We start from the raw sequence: 17548 nt of genomic DNA, 5'->3' as shown, positions 1-17548 counted from the left end.
GTCCCCAAAGCAGCAGATCCACACTGTGGTTACCAAGGCAACACTCACCCCTCCTGGGCCAGGGGAGGGAGAGAGTGCTGACAGAAGACGATTTCATGAGATGCTTTTCCAGAGGGATCAGGGCTAAAAATACTCCCACAATTGGCACTTGCATGGTTTTGGGAGTCTCTGCCTTGTGTGTCTCGCTCCCTTACTCTGTTCTGATCCTCTGGGTGGGGGGCAGTCCTGCCTAGGGTGAAAGGGGCAGGCACTTGAGAAAACCCACAATGACCTTGATGGCACTGGTGCGGAGGCAGGCGTGAGTTAGGGCTGGTGTGGAGAGGAGGGGGCAGCTGCTGCCCTGGCAGACACAGGGCCTGCCTTCTTGGACTGCACAAAAGTCATTAGCTTGGTCACCCCTGGGCAGCCTGCCTGGAATAATCAAACCATTGGTGGCTCCGGAGGGCACCGGAGACAGGCACAAATGCTCTGAGCCTGCCCACCCCCCTCAGTGGCTGCTGAGGGTGGAAGAGGCCCTCCCAGTCACTGCTGGGCCTGGGCCCAGTCCATCCTGAGATTTGCTGGCCCTGGGGCTTCCTGCTGTTTTGTTCCACGTGGACACACACCGTAGCAGAGACATGAGCTCGAGGCCCTGCGACTCCCGGGCTTCCAGCCTGCGCTTCTGAGGGCAGCCCTGCTTCTGGGTCTACATATGGCGAAAGAGGATTACTTAGGGCTGCACTGTGAACAAGGACCTCTGAGGTGGGCCACTGAGTACAACCTCTGCGCCCTGTAGGAGGGTGATGTGGAGACTTGAGGCTGTGACCAAAGGGCCACACACCTGGTGACAGGCCACACCTGGCAGGTCTCAGACAGGAGTCTGCTTGGCTGTCAGAGGGCCTACCCGGCTCACACAGAGGCCGCCTGGACGGCCTCTAGATTGGTGCCAAAGAATTCCCAGGGCATTTGTTAAAATGCAGGTTCTGACTCTACGGGGCTTCATGGGGCCTGAGACTCTGTATTTCTGACAAGCTCCTAGAAGGCTCAAGGGCAATGGTTCTCAAACAGGGGAGTAAATAAGAATCCCTGGGAGGCATTTTAAAACTCCAGATTCCTGGGCTCTGTCTGTGGTCCCCTGAATCGGAGTCATCATATGGCCAAATGTCGGAAAAGCTAATGGGTGATTTGTAATCACCATCCTCAAGCTTTTAGCGGGTGGCTAGACACGGGGAGAAATGCTTCTCCAAGCCAGTGTGGTTCAAACATTACTCTAGTTTTAGTAAGATTTGCCCCCTGCAAAGCTGGCCTACCATTGTTCATTCTTCAACAGATATTTATTAAGTCTCTTCTGTGTTTCCATAAGGGTCTATTCTTCCTCTTCTGGCTGGACAGACAGACTGCAGATGACTGTCCTGCTTCATGCCTCCAAGGCTGTGAAACTGAATTAGAGAAATCTCCAGTGGCTTAGGGTTCAGTGGGTTGGTTTCCTTACATGGTTACAGAGCGACTAATGTGTTCTTAATGAGCTGCCATTTACTTATGCAAATAGCAGGCTCCAGATGCCAGGGGGATTAGGGCTTAGTAGAGAGGCGTGCCTCTGCCTATCACTCATGTTTTAACACAGGAGCTGCCATCCTTTCGGACCTAACCCTGTTTTCCGTCTTTAATAGTTACTGTGTGGCCAGCGTGTTTGTGCGTGTGGATGTGTGTGTGTCTGGGGGGGTCTCAGCAAGCCACCCTGTCATGAAGGCATCTATAGCAGCCAGAGGTCCTGTGGAAGTCACAGACCTCTCCCTGCCTACATCTGCTTTGGACCCGGCCTCACGGAGCTCTGTGAAGATCAGCCAGGGTGGGAGGCCAGGGCTGCTGAACTACATGGTATCACAGGCTTGCTAGAGCCAAGCAATACTGTGAATGTCATTTCTGGTCTTCATGAAAAACTTTTAGCAAAAGTTCTTTTGCATCTTGTCAAAGGGCAAAAAAAAAAAAAAAAAAAAAAAAAAGGCAAAGCAAAGCAGTGTCTTCCTTTCTCTGCCGTTCTCCCAAGAAGTTTCCCCACCAGACAAGGGAAGATGCTGCTTGGAGTGTGAGGGTGTGAGGTCTGGGTGTGTGTGGTTTTGGTATTGGCACATTACCTTAATTGGCACAGAGGAGCCCCTTGCTGGGGCTGTTGACATTCAGTGCCATACCAGGCACTGTCCAAACAGAATTGAAAAGGCCTCTCTCCTCATTTCCCAGAGTTTTCAGAACATGGATAGGAAAGCCAAAACCTGTCCAAACAGGCACGGCATTCTTTTTTTTTTTTTTTTTTTTAACATCTTTATTGGAGTATAATTGCTTTACAATGGTGTGTTAGTTTCTGCTTTATAACAAAGTGAATCAGTTATACATATACATATATACCCATATCTCTTCCCTCTTGCGTCTCCCTCCCACCCTCCCTATCCCACTCCTCTAGGTGGTCACAAACAACCAAGCTGACCTCCCTGTGCTATGCGGCTGCTTCCCACTAGCTATCTATTTTACGTTTGGTAGTGTATATATGTCCATGCCACTCTCTCACTTTGTCACAGCTTACCCTTCCCCCTCCCCATATCCTCAAGTCCATTCTCTAGTAGGTCTGTGTCTTTATTCCCGTCTTGCCCCTAGGTTCTTCATGACCTTTTTTTTTTTTTCTTAGATTGCATATATATGTGTTAGCATACGGTATTTGTTTTTCTCTTTCTGACTTACTTCACTCTGTATGTTGGACTCTAGGTCCATCCACCTCACTACAAATAACTCAATTTCGTTTCTTTTTATGGCTGAGTAATATCCCATTGTATATATGTGCCACATCTTCTTTATCCATTCATCTGTTGATGGACAGTTAGGTTGCTTCCATGTCCTGGCTATTGTAAATAGAGCTGCAATGAACATTGTGGTACATGACTCTTTTTGAATTATGGTTTTCTCAGGGTATATGCCCAGTAGTGGGATTGCTGGGTCGTATGGTAGTTCTATTTTTAGTTTTTTTAAAAATAAATTTATTTATTTATTTTTGTCTGTGTTGGGTCTTCGTCTCTGTGCGTGGGCTTTCTCTAGTTGCGGCAATGGGGGGCCACTCTTCATCGTGGTACACGGGCCTCTCACTATCGTGGCCTCTCTTGTTGCGGAGCATGGGCTCCAGATGCACAGGCTCAGCAGCTGTGGCTCACAGGCCCAGTTGCTCCACGGCATGTAGGATCCTCCCAGTCCAGGGCTCGAACCCATGTCCCCTGCATTGGCAGGTGGATTCTCAACCACTGCACCACCAGGGAAGCCCTATTTTTAGTTTTTTAAGGAACCTCCATACTGTTCTCCATAGTGGCTGTATCAATTTACATTCCCACCAACAGTGCAAGAGTGTTCCCTTTTCTCCACACCCTCTCCAGCATTCATTGTTTCTAGATTTTTTTTTTTTTTTAAACAATTTTCAACGTATTTATTTTTTTAATTAATTTTATTTATTTTTGCTGTGTTGGGTCTTTGTTTCTGTGCGAGGGCTTCCTCTAGCTGTGGCAAGTGGGGGCCACTCTTCATCGCGGTGCGCGGGCCTCTCACTATCGCGGCCTCTCTTGTTGCGGAGCACAGGCTCCAGACGCGCAGGCTCAGTAGTTGTGGCTCACGGGCCTAGTTGCTCCGTGGCATGTGGGATCCTCCCAGACCAGGGCTCGAACCCGTGTCCCCTGCATTAGCAGGCAGATTCTCAACCGCTGCGCCACCAGGGAAGCCCCCTCTCCAGCATTTATTGTTTCTAGATTTTTTGATGATGGCCATTCTGACTGGTGTGAGATGATATCTCATTGTAGTCTTGATTTGCATATCTCTAATGATTAGTGATGTTGAGCATTCTTTCATGTGTTTGTTGGCAGTCTGTATATCTTCTTTGGAGAAATGTCTATTTAGGTCTTCTGCCCATTTTTGGATTGGGTTGTTTGTTTTTTTGTTATTGAGCTGCATGAGCTGCTTGTAAATTTTGGAGATTAATCCTTTGTCAGTTGCTTCATTTGCAAATATTTTCTCCCATTCTGAAAGTTCTCTTTTGGTCTTGTTTGTGGTTTCTTTTGCTGTGCAAAAGCTTTTAAGTTTCATTAGATCCCATTTGTTTATTTTTGTTTTTATTTCCATTTCTCTAGGAGGTGGGTCAGAAAGGATCTTGCTGTGATTTATGTCATAGAGTGTTCTGCCTATGTTTTCCTCTAAGAGTTTTATAGTGTCTGGCCTTACATTTAGGTCTTTATTCTATTTTGAGTTTATTTTTGTGTATGGTGTTAGGGAGTGTTCTAATTTCATTCTTTTACATGTACCTGTCCAGTTTTCCCAGCACCACTTATTGAAGAGGCTGTCTTTTCTCCACTGTATATTTTTGCCTCCTTTATCAAAGATAAGGTGACCATATGTGTGTAGGTTTTTCTTTGGGCTTTCTATCCTGTTCCATTGATCTATACTTCTGTTTTTGTGCCAGTACCATACTGTCTTGATTACTGTAGCTTTGTAGTATAGTCTGAAGTCAGGCATGGAATTCTTGAGAGTCGGAGACACACTTCTGACGTGATTCCAGGCCTGTCTGCCCTGACATCTCATCAGCACAGTTTTGCTGCCCCTCTCCTTCTCCCGCAGTAAGTGGCTGGAGCTGCCGGGATGTCTCTGTGCTCACTGCTGAGAGCAGCTCCCTCTGTCTATCCAACCTGCCCCATAACCTGGTGGGAAACACCTGCTGCTGGAGCATCACAGATGTTGCCAAGTAGATGTCACGCTTGTAAAATGCCCTTCCTGTCCAGTCTCCACCACCACCATCTCATGTCTCTTCAGGCCCCAACCCATCCCTTTATCTCTCTGTGGCTGAGGACTTTACTGTGAACACATATAACTTCTTGCTGGGAACCCAGACTGGCTGGACACCATGACAGCTGGGACAATGAGGGCATTTTTTGGTCTGTGCCCATTCCTCCAGATCAGGAGTCAGTCCCTTTCATGAGGGATGTGTATCTTGAGCCGGGGGAGCCGATGTCTGCTTCTCCAGTGGGGAGAGAAGGCAGTGGTGGGGCAGATGGTAGGGCTGCAGCACAGTAGATGTCAATGTGGGTTTCACCCCTGATTCTCACTTAAGACATAAATCACCTTGTCTCATGGGTCTCAGTTTCTTTATCTGCAAAATGGGGAGGTTGGTCTGAACTTCTCTGGCCTACACTGATTCCAAAAAGCAAAAAACAAGAATGAAACAAACAAACGATTAAACCATTAGAGCTAACATTTGAAAGTTAGAGGTTTCATGTAAAAGTATGGATTTTATTCCTTCTCTAGAAAAACTGGCATACTTGGCAACATCACTGCCTCTTGGCAGCAATTGGCTAGTACTGGGTAACTACTGCCCCATGCTGCAGGCAGTGCTCTGCAGTGGGGTCCACTTTGGGGCCCACTCCTGATTGCCACACTGGCTCACCTCATTGCTTTATATATTTGGTCTCTAGGTACCAGTTTAATTTCCTAGGGCTGCCGTAACATATTACCACAAACTGAGTGGTTTAGAACAACAGAAATTTATGCTCTGAGCTCAGAAGTCTGAAATCAAGTTGTCGGCAGGGCCACGCTCCCTCTGAAGACTCTAAGGGAGAACCCTTCCTTGCCTCTTGCTAGCTGCTGGTGAATGCCAGCAATCCTTGGCGCTCCTTGACTTGTAGATGCATCACTTCAATCTCCACCTCTATTGTCACCTATGCACTAGTCATTTGATTCGGGCCCACCCTAATCCAGTATGGCTGCATCTTAACTTGATTACATCTGCAAGGACCCTATTTCCAAATAAGGTCACAGCCTGAGGTTGCTGGTGGACATGAATCTGGGTGGGGTCGCGGGGGGGGGACACTACCCAACCCAATGTAGCATGTGGACGGGCAACCCTGGACCAGTGGCTCTGTGTCCTAAGACTTGCTGCCCTCCTGACTTCTACCCTCAAGTTTCTTCCTCTTGGTGGCATTTCACTCCTCCTTCAGCTCTCTGAATGTGAAGAGGAGGCACCACAGTTTTCTGGTCTTGGTTTGGCTACTTAAAGGGCCACCCTGGGGACAATCATTGTTCTTCTGGGTGTTTTGTTTCCATGTGGCACTGCAGGACAACTGATGCTGCCCTAGGCTGTGGTGGGCATAGGCTGCCTATGGGATGCACTTTTCTTCTGGGTCTGATGCAGCCCTCAGTGGCACTGTCTCTGAGCAGCCCCTACCCTGACTTACCCCAGAGGTCAATTGTCCTTCCTCTGAGCACTCACGGCACTTGAGACATACCTTTATTCTGTGATGGGGGGAACAAATCTGACTCCATATTGGATCTGTTTCTTTTACTTTGACCTTTTTATTCTGTTGCTTTTTGCTACAAGTTAATCACTGAAGGGATGTTGCCTATAGCTTAAAGTATCATGATGGCCCATCTCCGGGGACCCTGCTTCTCATGCCTGAATGTTAAGCTAAAATACCTTTGTTTAGCTCACAGGAAACATCCTAACCAGGCCCACCTGTGAATGGTTGCAGGAAGGAAGAAATTAACACATCCCCTAGAGAGTCTGGCTGTAACTAGGAAATATTTGCAACAACTTACTGCCTTTTTTACTTTACCTCCTCACCTCCCCCTCTTTGTTCTATAAAAGCACTAGCATCCAAACCCAGGCAAGATGGTTCTTTGGGACACTAGTCCACCATCTTCTCGGTCTGATGGCTTTCTGAATAAAGTTGCCATTCCTTGCCCCATCCGCTTGTCTCTCAATTTATTGGCCTGTTGTGTGGGGAGCAGCATGAGCTTGGACTCAGTAACAATTCTAACACTTAATTACTAAACTGTAGGGCTTCCCCTGGTGGCGCAGTGGTTGAGAGTCCGCCTGCCAATGCAGGGGACACGGGTTCGTGCCCCGGTCCGGGAAGATCCCACATGCCACGGAGCAGCTGGGCCCGTGAGCCATGGCCGCTGAGCCTGCGCGTCCAAAGCCTGTGCTCTGCAGCGGGAGAGGCCACAACAGTGAGAGGCCCGCGTACCACAAAAAAATTAAAAAAAAAAAATTACTAAACTGTAGTGAAGTGTTTACAGATCTGTTTCTTCTCTAGACACAGAGCTCCATAAGGCCAAAGACTGTGCTTTTCATCCAGATATTCAGCTAGGAACATGGTTGGCCCTTAGTAAATGTTTAATGAGCGGATGATGCTTGAGGGAGCCCGATGAACTTTATAACCAGGATGGGGTTACCCTCCTGCCTGCCTCCTCTGTGCCACTGGAGGCCCAAAGCTGCAGTTTTCTCCAGGGGTTGGATGATGCCCATGGTCTGCTTAATCCTAGCAGATTTCATGTCCTTGGTCAAGGTCCTTCATCTCAGTGAGACTCCGTTTCCCCATCTACTGTGTCTGGGCTTCATTCATTAACATATTTCCCGGTAAACATCTACTGAGTTCTTATCACGTGCCAGGTGGCGTTCTGGTTGCTAGGAATAGGTAGCAACTGAATGAACATGGGCCATTGTCATGGAGTATGATTTGATTTAAATTGTGATAGGTGCTAGAAAAGCTAAACACGCAGTCCTATGACCGTGTCTGTCAGGAGGATCTGACCCAGCCACGAGGGCTGGGGAATGCTGGTTTCCTTGGAACATGGCATTTGAGCTGAGCTTTGAAGGATAGCTAGGAATCTGGTCGGTAGAGATATGTGGGGACAGAGAATGGTGGGATCAGGACACGTGGAGGCCCTGAGGTGGGAGAGACGTAGCCTCAACAAGGAGCAGGGAGAAGGGCCGTGTGTCTGGAGGTTGGAGGGTGGAGGGGGGCGGTGATAATGGAGAGGCCAGAAAGGCAGGCAGGCGCCTCATCAGGCCTCGTTGCCCATGTTGGTACAGTGGGAGTTACGGAAGCATTTTAAGCAGGGGAGTGCCGTGTCCAAATTTGCATTTTCAAGTGCTCGCTCGTTCTGGCTGCAGTGTGGAGGAGAGATTGGAGGGCGCGAGAAGGAAAATGAGGAGAGCGGTGGGAAGCTGCTAGAATCATCTCAAGCCAAACTCGAAGATCGCTTGAACTGAGGTGCAGGGAGTGAGATGGGGCAAGGAAGGTGGATATGGGTAGTAGTTGGGAGGTCAGATGGCCTTGGCAGTGGATTGGATTTGGGGGGTGAGGGGAACGAGGTGTCAAGGATGACTTGAGGCTTCTGGTTTTTAACATCGGGTGGTGGCATCTGTCATGTATGGGAACCAGGTTTGGGGGAAGAGCACAGGAGTTGAGTTTGGGATATGACTGCACCTATTTCCTGGGACTCATGGGAAGGGCACTGCTCAGGAAAAACATTGGGCTCTTTAGAGAAGCGTCTGTGGTTAGATTCAGAGATGAGCCACTGTGCTTTCTTTCCTCTTTACCTTGGTCCACTTGAACCCTTGTAAGAAATGATCACTGAAAACATGCTCATTAGGGGGACTAATTGATCTATCAGGTTAGCAGTTAGTGCCATGTGGCATTAAAAAATATGATGCTCTCGTTTCCTGGAAGAGTTAAATGTCCTTTTCCCACAATGAGCCACTCCCTCAATCCTTATTACAACCATGAGTGGGCGGGAAGCAGTGGACCACAGAGCTGGGCTTCAGCCACTCACTTGCTTGGTGACCTTGAGAGATCACTTTTCTGAGCCTCTACTTTCCGTGGCGAGGATCAGATAAGATGGTGTGGCTGAAAGGGCTTTAGAAAGTTAACTGCTGTATAGGAATAGATGGTGTTTTATTCTTGCTGTGGCTGCAGCTTCCTCAAGGCGCTGTCTGCTGCCCCTTGCAGACCAGGAGGCGGATAACATTTGTGTCAATGACCGTGACATCACTTGGAGGGTTTGGCTGTCAGCATCGCCCCCATCTGTGGTCCCACAGCCAGATTTTTCGTCCACGTGATGCTGGTCTTACACAAGAATTTTGCAAATTCAGTTCCTTGAGACACTGTGCCAGATCCTTCAGCAAAATTGAAATCTTCCACATCTGCTCTATTCCTCTTAGTCACTAATTTTGGTAATTTGATTACAGGGAAAACCCTCTCTGTTGGAGCTTTTGTGCTCTGGCCGAGGAAACTTGTACTGCTTAAGGTGCTGTCTCCCCTCCTTCGGGACCAGGTTGTTTTTGCTCATGTTTTGTTCTAGAGTTTGGAAAATACAGACTTGCCGTGAGCTACAGTGGGCAAACTGCCTCTAGTTCTTTTGAGAGTAGGGCAGGGAATAAACAAATAAATACATTCACATCTACATAAATACTTTGGGCAGCTGCTTCTGGAAAGGACTAATACCTGTGCGTGTTTTCCTCGAAAAAAAGAGGGTCGGGCAGAGTGTTACAGATGACCTCACTTCTTGGCACCCGGAGCCCAGCCCGGCTGTTTGAGCTGTGAAAACGTGGGCAGGTCTTTGGTTTCTCTGGACCTCCATTTCTTCACTTGTAAAATGAAGGCATTTAAGGTGTCCTTTCCAGCTCAGAAGGTCATTCATTCATTCCACAAATATCTGTTCTAGGTGCTGGGGATGTAGCCTTGAATAAATTAGACACAAACTCCTGGTTTTGAGAAACTTAAATCCTAGCTCTGTAGTTGGATTGTTCATTCACACAGGAATTAGTGGTTAAGCCCCCGCTATGTGCCGGGCACCGTGTGGGCACTGGGGAGACGGTGGTGGCCCACGTAGAAGTGGGTGCTGCTTTGGGGGAGCTTGAAGTCCGAGAGGGAAGAAGTGATCACTATAAAGGGTCCTTATTGCCTTGTGATGGGGTGTAGAGCAGGAACGCTAGGGTGCTGGAGGGCAGAGCATGGGGGACATGCGCCTGTCTGAGGGTCAGGGATGGTCTCCTGAGAGGAGAAGGCTGAGTTGAAGGAGGGAGGAGGAGGGAAGGAAGGGATGTTCTGGGCCAGGGAAGAGCCTTTGAGAAGCTGTGAGGAACTGGGAAAGGTCTGAAGTGGCTGGAGCTGGGAAGGAGAGGGGCAACAGGGTCGGGGATGAGGGGAAGCAGAAATCTAGGCAGGGGACAGCTTACCAGAGTCATAGGCCATGAAGTCTGGCTGGGGACAGGGAGACCCAGGGCCTTTGGGACCCCTTAGAAAGTGAGGTGCCCCTAGAGCCAGACCCTAGCCTGGGGGTTGCACTCCCAAGTTCAGGGTCCTCATCAGCCAGCCCAGGTCCCCCTTAGTTTGTGCTCAGGCCCTCTTGTCTTCTGGGCCATTGGAGCACCCCTTTATATTTGGCCTCTGCTGAGAAACTGCTCACCCCTAATTTCTTTCTTTTAACCATTTTTTTTCCTGAAGAGATGTTTATGGGATTTGAGGCGTCTGAGGCATTTGATGATATGAAGGGGGGTCTTTTATAACTGCACAGTTTTCGTTTCCCAGTAAGTTTGGATCTTTCCCTGCATGTTTTCTTTGGAAATTTTGCTGAGTGTTTGGCTGGACCCTGAACCCTGGTGAGAAGGCTGTGTAGGAGCAGGGGGTACTGATCATGAACCACGTAGTGCCAACGCCAGGAAGGACCCACAGACCCAAGAGCCAGTGCCAAACTCTAGCCACTCCGCACTGAAGCAATCTTGAAACAAAAATCTCATTTAAAAATAAAACACATTTTTCCACATGAATTATGTCCTCTGGGGTTGTGACACCCAGTGGCACTCCTGCCCTCTGAGCTTCAGCTACCCTGGCCACCTTGAAGCTCCTCAGACACTCTGTGTTCCCTCCCTCCTTGGGGCCTTTGCATGTGCTGTGTCTTCACCCTTGGAACACTTTTCCTTCACCTTGTACCTTTTGCCTCAGTTCCCCTTCCTCATCCTTCTGAGCTCAGCTTAAACATCACTTCCTCAGAGAAATCTTCCTTGACCCTCCCAGGAGAGATTATATCCTACCATGGCTCCCTGTTCTCTCCCTTCATAGCACACACTTCAGCTTACCATCACATTTGTGAAGTGATTTGATTGGTTCTCCACTAGACTCTAAGTTCTCTGAGAGCAGGAACCGTGTCTGTTGAGTCATTGCTTTATCTTCAGCAGGGAGCACCGTGCTTGGCACACAGTGAATGCTCCATAAACATTTGTTGCATGAGCAAAGTATCATGAGTCACAATTTTCTAGCCTTTTTGGATGTGCTGTTACCATGAGGGACCTCAGAAAGTAGAAGTCACACTCTCCTTTGATGACTCTCTGGCTTGTGCTTTTGTGAAACCTGAGCTTAGACAAGCCTGTCAGGACATGTGTTTTAGTCCATGTTTGACAACAGCTCTGGCCCAAAGGGAAATGAATGGGATATTTAGGGGTAAGGAGCTCAAGGCCCTGGGTAAAAGATCAGACATTTGGGCAGAAGCTGGGAGTTCAATGTGGCTGAGATAGTTAGTGCTCATCAAATATCCATGTGTTCCCTACATGCACTGGCATCCCTTGTAATTATACTGGGGCCATGTGCCTGGTTCTTTCCAATGGACCACATGGAAGTGATGGGAGCCATTTCCACGGGCAGGCAGTTAAGATGCATGTGACTTTTTCATCTCTCTCTTCTCTTATGTTGAAGAATATGTGTCCATAGGACATAGCTGCAAGATGGAGAAGGGCCTCCTGACATGTGGCCGATTTTTTGTGAATGAGAAATAAGTCTTTGTTATGGTAAACCTTTAGGGCTGAGATTAATCTTATTAAAATTTCAGGATTTATTTGTTACTGTGGCATATCATAGACTGTCCTGACTAATACTCTTTCACCACGTGAAAGCGTCCTCATGATTCAGTTTTCTCAAAAGCAAAATATTTATTTCGTTTTAAATTCATCCCTGTTACCCAGATGGCTTCAGACTTTCTGAAATTTGTATTAAGAATTCTAGGCATCCCACCAATGATTTTCAGACACCATAGATCCTGTCAACATTTGGTTGCATAGGTCTCTCGATACATGTTCCTTACCCTCCTCCAGGAGCAATGTTTCATATTAAGTAAACGTCTTCCAGCCCTTGGTGGCATTTCTGACAACTTATGGAAGAGAGGTTCTGCTTGGCCGATCCCTGGAGTGTCTTGCGCACCCTTCAATCTGACCTCTTCCAGGTGAGTTGGGGCAGAAAACACGTCCCATTCAGCCCCTGATTGCCTCCAATTATTCAGAAGACTCAGAATTGAAAGGCTTAGACCCCGAGCAGATGAAAAAAAAATCCTTTAAACAGTCATTTAAAGCAGCAGTCCCCAACTTTTTTGGCACCAGGGACTAGTTTAGTGGAAGATGATTTTTCCACGGATGGTGGGGGGTCGGGGGTTGGGGGATATGGGTGAAGCGGTATTGCAAGTGATGGGGAGCAATGGGGAGCGGCAGATGAAGCTTCACTCACTTGCCCGCCGCTCACCCGCTGTGTGGCCTGGCTCCTAACAGGCCGCCGACCGGCACCGGGGGCTGGGGACCCCTGATTTAAAGGGTAAAGGAGGCCCTTCTCTGTAGTAGCTGCTGAGGGGAAAGGGGCTTGTGCTGGGGTACGGGGGCTGCTGTCAAATGACAGATCCTGTTAGTGCTGAAGGGGACCTCTTGCTTTCCTCAGGGTCTGACTAGCTGGCTGACCTTGGGCAAGCCACTCCCATTTCCTCGTGTGTGAAATGAAGTGTGTGAGTGGGGGTGGGGTGATGTAATACTTAGTAGTTTTCAAACCACTGACCCTCAGGGATCATAGAGCCGGGTAATGGGGGCGTAGGACACTGACACTCTTTGCTAGAAAAGTCCTGCTTTTATTTATGTCGTTTGTGTGGTGGGATAATCCATCGATGCATTAACTACTCTATTTATTAATTCATACTTTGTTCTGGCTCTCATGAAAGAGTCCAAAGAATAAGGTGAGGTTTTTTCCTCCCATAATCTGGAATTCTGGTCTCCTGGCCCTAGGGGTTTGTTAACGGCATTTGAGAATCAGGACAAAAAAGGTCCTGCACAGGGTGGATCACTCTCCCCCAACCTGTTTTATTTTTTAAATTTAATTAATTAATTTATTAACATCTTTATTGGAGTATAATTGCTTTACAATGGTGTGTTAGTTTCTGCTTTATAACAGAGTGAATCAGTTATACATATACATGTGTTCCCATATCTCTTCCCTCTTGCGTCTCCCTCCCTCCCACCCTCCCTCTCCCACCCCTCCAGGCGGTCACAAAGCTCCGAGCTGATCTCCCTGTGCTAGAGCTGACCTCCCTGTGCTATGCGGCCGCTTCCCTCTAGCTATCGATTTTACGTTTGGTAGCGTATGTGTGTCCATGCCGCTCTCTCACTTGGTCCCAGCTTACCCAACCTAAGTTTTGTTTGGAGGTGGGTTGTGTGGGAGGAGAGGAGAGAGAGTCTGGGCTTGGGGAGGTCCTTCCTGGGAGAGCAGAGCGGGTAGGGGCCAGTGAGGGGTGGAGACCTGTCTCACCTGCCAAGGTAATGGTACTGGTGGTTGGATGGCTGCTGTGTGCTTTCGGAGGCCAGTGCTTTGGCCTTGAGAACAGCCATGGGTGGGTCTCTGTGGTCAAGTATGCCTTGATGAATGAACCTAGAAGAGAGTTGTGGAGGGTGGTCTTCTCTGTGCAAGGAGCAACGGTAGATGTGGAGATGAAGCCCCAGCCCCAGTGACCCAAGGGATGGGATGCGGGAGAGGGTGCTTCAGTAACTGGCTGTTGTTCATACTGGACTCCTTAGCTACCATGATTAGACACTTGGTGCCCAATTTAGTGTACTCTAGAAGAATAAGGAATGTGAGTGATGTGGAGAGACTCCTTTGCCCTGCTTGTTTGGCCTTCTAGATAAAAGTCCTTTTAGAGAAGAGGTAACTAAACATTTACAACCCACTGGACTGAATGACCTCTGAGTTTCTTTCTAGAGCAGACAGTCTATGACACTGTACTTTTAATGGTGACTTAAGGGTGGTAAGTGTCTCCAACTGGGGGAAATCCTCTTACATCGTCCCCAGCTCTGCTCTGTACTGGGGGCACATCTGTGGAAACTGCAGAGGCTCAGCCATGGTTGGGGAGTCTAAAAGGGTCCTCCTACAGATTTGGAACCCAGTTCACAGAGTGTACATGAGACTTTGGTAGCAGCAGAGCTGGATGTGTGGTTGGAGAGCCTGGATCCTGGCTTGCCTGAACGAGCACTGATTCGCTGATAACTAGAAATGCTCAGGGAATTTATGTTTGACCCGCCAGGCCAGCTGAGCTCTCCAGCTTTGGTGCCGTTACTCAAAGGCACAGCTCCTGCAAATGAAATGAGCCACTGGCCCCACTGGGGGCTCAGGTGGGGTTCTAGTGAGGTCATACTAACAACATGAATGCATACGTGAGCTAGAGGTGTTTATATGCCTGGCCACATCAGTGGCCGCCCTCTGTGTTTCACTGGCCAGCGGGGCACAAAGGTCTTCTCCAGGGCCTACTCCACAGACTTGACGCTGCCTTTTCTCTCGAACTTGAATCCAAGTCAATCGCTGGCTGGTTTGCTTGTGCTCAGGGACAGATTTACCTGGAATTCACGAGGCTGAGGCTCCAGGTTCTGGGACGTACTTGGGTTTGAAGAATATTCTATGTGGATTGGGGAATTTCTATGGAAGCATAAAGAGATTTGGGGAGAAAGGTCTTGAATCTCTAAGGCTCCAATAATAAGTTGCTATTATTTGTTACCTTATCTGAAATAAATGTACTCTTTTATACCTAATTTTATATTAGTTATTGTGTGTCCTTTTTCTCGCAGAGGGCACAAAAATATTGTAAGCTTCCGATATCACAAAACCCAGATCCGTCCCTGCTTATGCTAACACGTGTGTGTTTGGGATATGTTTGCAACCATCAGTGACTAGACAGGAGTCTGTACAGGATTCTCCCAAATACACCCTGTACTTTCCATTGTTGGTGCTTTGGTCCAGCCCATTCCCCCTCCGGAGTGCCTTCCCCATCCTTGTAGGGGCTCCAAAGCCCACATCTGAGCCAGCCACTCCAGGTGTGGCCAGATGTGATTTCTCCACACCTCCAACAGTTCTGGACATTTTCTTTAAAGTCCATTTAGTGAGTTCTCATGTACAACTTTATGTTATCTCTTTTGTTGTTTGTCTTGAATTGAAAGTCCAGTACCAGATTGTTATTTAACGTTCTATGTTAGTTTGTCATATCTCCCCAAATCAGAGTGTAAGCTCCTTGAAGACAGGGGGCCGCTTTCAAAAAAAGAATGGTATTTTCCACAGAACTTGGCTCGGAGTAAACTTCTCAACACACACCTGTTAGTTTGTTTGAATAATGCCTACAATGTTTCCAAAATTTACTATCTTACTCAATTAAAAGAGGCAAAATAGGTAGATATTTTCTGTTTTATATCATTGAAAAATTCAGCCGAGATACAGCTCCTGTAGGAACTATTGTTCCAAGGTAAGACAATTTTAAATCACTTCAGATAGATGGTTCCATCTTATTTTTAAGTTTTTTCCAAAAAGTAGAAATTTCCAGCAAGTCCCTTTCCAGCAGGTCCTGTTCATCAGAGAGCCTTCTCTTCTGGCTACCTTAAACCTCCTCTGTTCTTTTTTTTTTTTTTTTTTTTAAAACCTCCTCTGTTCTGATTCAATGTTTACCTGCATTTTCCCTACCCCCCTGGAGAGACCTTTTCAAAACACTGACTGTGTCAGCCCCCTGCTTAAAATCCTCCATTGAGTTCAAAGAAAACCAGCATGTAGTGACTTTCCACCCTGAGTGAGTCAGCCTGGCCTGCCTCCCTGGCTCTTCCTGCCTTCCTTTTCCTTCTCTCTGCTCTAGTCACATGGCGCTTCTTACGCTTCCTAGGACACACCAAGAGCTTTGCATGTGCAGCCCCTCTGCCCACTCTTCCTCCTATCCCGTATCCTTCAGGTCTCTGCTTAAATATCAAAGGATCCTCCTTCAAAGGACCTTTTGACCACCCATCACGAAGACATCCCTGCTCTTCTAGACTCTATCACAGCACTGGATCTATTTCCTGGACAGAATTTTTCACAGTCTGAAATGATTTTGATTATTGCTCACTTCAGCTGTTTACGATCTGTCTTCTGCAGGAGTGGATTCTGTGAGGGCAGGGACCCTGTCTGTTTTATTCACTGTTGCACTATCCCCAGTCCCACCTCTACTTGTCACATGGCAGGGGTTCAATGTATATTTGTCAGCTCGAGGACAGAAGTATGTCATTTGTTGATCTTGGGGTAAAAGAGAGCACAGGACCCACATCTCAGAGTCTGGTCATAAGAGGCTCAGTTGAGATCGAGAGGCCACCTGATGACAGGTGCCCATCTTTGGATGAAGGCAGTCAGTTGGCCTGGCTGGCAGGACAGTGGTCTCCTTCTCTCTCACTGCTGTAGCCCCTGTCTAGACTGAGTCATAGGCCTTCCTCTCACCCTCTCCGTGGCCTCATCCAGCAGGTCTGAGAAGGCTAGCGGGGAGCTGGTGAGCAGCAGGAGCTGCTTGTATGGCTGAAAAAAAATGCAGTTCGGCACATGAGAGGATGCTCAGCATCACTAATCATTAGAGAAATGCAAGTCAAAACTACAGTGAGGTATTACCTCACACCGGTCAGAATGGCCATCATCAAAAAGTCTACAAACAATAAATGCTGGAGAGGGTGTGGAGAAAAGGGAACCCTCTTGCACCGTTGGTGGGAATGTAAATTGATATAGCCACTATGGAGAACAGTATGGAGGTGCCTTAAGAATTAAAAATAGAACTACCATATGATCCAGCAATCCTGCTACTGGGCATATACCCTGAGAAAACCGTAATTCAAAAAGAATCATGTACCACAGTGTTCATTGCAGCTCTATGTACAATAGCCAGGACATAGAAGCAACCTAAGTGTCCATCGACAGATGAACGGATAAAGAAGATGTGGCACATATATACAATGGAATATTACTCAGCCATAAAAAGAAAGGAAACTGAGTTATTTGTAGTGAGGTGGATGGACCTAGAGTCTGTCCTACAGAGTGACGTAAGTCAGAAAGAGAAAAACAAATACCGTATGCTAACACATATATATGGAACATAAAAAAAAAAAAAGGTTCTGAAGAACCTAGGGGCAGGACAGGAATAAAGACGCAGATGTAGAGAATGGACTTGAGGACACGGGGAGGGGGAAGGGTAAGCTGGGACAAAGTGAGAGAGTGGCATGGACATATATACACTACCAAATGTAAAATAGATAGCTAGTGGGAAGCAGCCGCATAGCACAGGGAGATCAGCTCGGTGCTTTGTGACCACCTAGAGGGGTGGGATAGGGAGGGAGGGAGGGAGACACTAGAGGGAGGAGATATGGGGATGTATGTATATGTATAGCTGATTCACTTTGTTATACAGCAGAAACTAACACACCATTGTGAAGCAATTATACTCCAATAAAGATGTTTAAAAAAAAAAGTGTGGTTTGGGTGACCCCCGTACTGCCCCTCGCAGCCCCGTCTTTTCCTGAGGCCTCCAAGTGTGAGCGTTGTCACTTAGCGACAGAATGGATTTGGTGGTTTGTCGTCTCCAGGGAGGTGGGATCACTCAGGGAGATGAGTCCAGATGAGATTTTCAAAGATGCTATTGT

This window comes from Lipotes vexillifer, unplaced genomic scaffold (genome assembly GCF_000442215.2).
Source record: "Lipotes vexillifer unplaced genomic scaffold, Lipotes_vexillifer_v1.1 scaffold76, whole genome shotgun sequence".
Lineage (NCBI taxonomy): Eukaryota > Metazoa > Chordata > Mammalia > Artiodactyla > Lipotidae > Lipotes > Lipotes vexillifer.
Note: the sequence above shows the minus strand (reverse complement) of the source record.